At 36.2% G+C, this 2,500-nt stretch overlaps 1 protein-coding gene across 1 annotated transcript in view; it reads right to left on the bottom strand.

The window, feature by feature from the left end:
* The window catches only part of LOC137633009 (uncharacterized), a 104,611-nt gene that overhangs the window by 90,571 nt on the left and 11,540 nt on the right, over window positions 1-2,500 (bottom strand). The gene's annotated exons all lie outside the window — the stretch shown is intronic.

Here is a 2,500-nt window from a genome sequence, read left to right as displayed (position 1 = left end):
TTAAAAAAACATTAACAACATTAAAACATATATTTCATATATGAACTATAAGAACTTATGTCAGCCTGTTCAATGTAAAAACATTTAGTGTAAATGAGGAAAAAGCACGTTCATGGAAAAAATTGGCTGAGGTGTTTATTAAGGTGAAACCAGTGAGGAAGTAAAAAGGTATCGAAATTAAGTTATTTTAACTTCATACTACCAGAAAGAGTAAGATTCTCTCTCTCTCTCTCTCTCTCTCTCTCTCTCTCTCTCTCTCTCGTAAAGGGAAAAAGCCAAAGGGAAATAAAAACAAGATAAAAAAGCTCAATGCCGAGGGTACTTGATTTTGAAAGCGTAAATCCTATCTTGATTCTTTCTTTTTTTTTTTTTTTTCACTTTTCGTGTTGCACAAATCCTGTTTTTTTTTTTTTTTTTTTTTTTTTTTTTTTTTTTTACATCGCCTGCCTGGACTCACACTTGTGAGCTGATGTTTTATGCATATATTTTTCTCCCTGCTTTTGGGAGAATTGCTGATATCTTCAATCGAAGATATATTGTGGTTTATATTGCTTGTCCTTTTTGCTTTCAAATAGTCAATGTTTTTTATGTTGAACAGGCTACCATAAGTCTTCATAGTTTATATATGGTATATCTATTTTAATGTTGTTAATGTTTTTCAAAGATATTCTATTTTAATTGTTCTTTACTTCTTATATAGTCTGGGCTGTTCCTTACGTATTCTTTTCTGTCCTCATACACCTGACAACACTGAGATTACCAAACAATTCTTCTTCACCCTAGGGTTAACTACTGCAATGTAATTGTTCGGTGGCCACTTTCCTCTTGGTAAGGGTAAAAGAGACTCTTAGCTATGGTAAGCAGCTCTTCTAGGAGAAGGACACTCCAAAATTAAACCATTGTTCTCTAGTCTTGGGTAATGCCATAGCCTCTGTACCATGGTCTTTCACTGCCTTGGGTTAGAGTTCCCTTGCTTGAGAGTACACTCGGTCTCACTCTTCTATCTTATTTTTCTTTCCCTTTTTATAGTTTATATGGGAAATATTAATTTTAATGTTACTGTTCTTGAAATATTTTATTTTTCCTTGTTTCCTTTCCTCACTGGGCTATTTTCCCTGTTGGAGCCCTTGGGTTTATAGCATCCTGCTTTTCCAACCAGGGCTGTAGCTTAGCAAGTAATAATAATAATAATAATAATAATAATAATAATAATAATAATAATAATTTTCACAACAACAACAACAACAACAATAATAATAATAATAATAATAATAATAATAATAAAAGTACAAATGGTCCCCCACTTGCCTATCCACGATAGACGCTCTCTCTCTCTCTCTCTCTCTCTCTCTCTCTCTCTCTCTCTCTCTCTCTCATTAGAGGAAAGGGAAAAAAGTCAAAGTGAGGCCGAATCCATTGAGTAAAGGTTTTGAGGGTCCTTGAGTTCGAAAGCGAAAATCTTCCCTGCAGGGGTTTTCCTTTTTACTCGTTGCTTCTCGCCTCCCCGAATTCACCCTTATGTGAGGTCAGGGTTAAATATTTCTTTCCCTTTTTATTCGAGAGCCTCAATTCGCTGTTCAGTTTTAGGATTCGTTTTTATTACCTCCGTCAGCGAAGTTGGTAGGAGGTTATGCATTACTCCCATTTTTGTGTGTTTGTGCGTTTTTTTGTTTGTAGTTGGAAGGAGTTTATGCATTACTCCCAGTTTTTTGTGTTTGTTTGTGTGTGTTTTTGTTTGTGAACAGCTTATTGGTCACAATTTTAATCGTAGTGAAACTTGCAGGGATTAACTTATGTAAAAAGCTGGAAATGATTAAATTTTGGAAATTCAAGGTCAAAGGTCAAACTCATGGTCAAGCAAAATGTCTGTTCAATTTTAGTTTGCTTCTTATTACCTCCGCCAATGAAGTTGGAAGGAGGTTATGCACTATTCCCATTTTTGTGTTTGTTTGTGAACAGCCTCTTGTCCACAATTTTTATCGTAGAGTGATGAAACTTGCAGGGATTACATGTTATGTAAAAAGCTGGAGATGATTATATTTTGGAAAGTTAAGGTCAAGGTCACGGTCAAGCAAAATGTACAATTCACTTAATCAGCCATAAGTTTGGACATCGTTGTCACAGGGACTTCGAACTTAGTTCATATTTAAGTGTATGTAAATCCACGCCAATGAATACATGAAAAGGTCAAAGGTCAAAGGTCAAGGTCGAAAAATAAGCTGCGTTGGCGGAGGTGTGAGCTCTACCGAGTGCCCCTCTAATTATATCTTTATTACCTTTCTACCAGATTATTTTTTTATAGTTGTTGAAGTTACATGCAACAGAGAAATGTTGTGGCAACGTCCCTGACTGGTGAACGCCAGACTGGAGTTCGAGTCCCGCTCAAACTCGTTAGTTCCTTTAGTCGCAGTAACCTCACCATCCTTGTGAGTTAAGAATGGGGGATTTGGGGGAGCCTATAGGTCTATCTGCTGAGTTATCAGCAGCCATTGCCTAGCCC

The sequence above is a fragment of the Palaemon carinicauda genome, chromosome 42 (genome assembly GCF_036898095.1).
Source record: "Palaemon carinicauda isolate YSFRI2023 chromosome 42, ASM3689809v2, whole genome shotgun sequence".
NCBI lineage: Eukaryota > Metazoa > Arthropoda > Malacostraca > Decapoda > Palaemonidae > Palaemon > Palaemon carinicauda.
The sequence above is the reverse complement of the archived record's forward strand: the minus strand, read 5'-3'. Positions and strand labels throughout refer to the sequence as shown.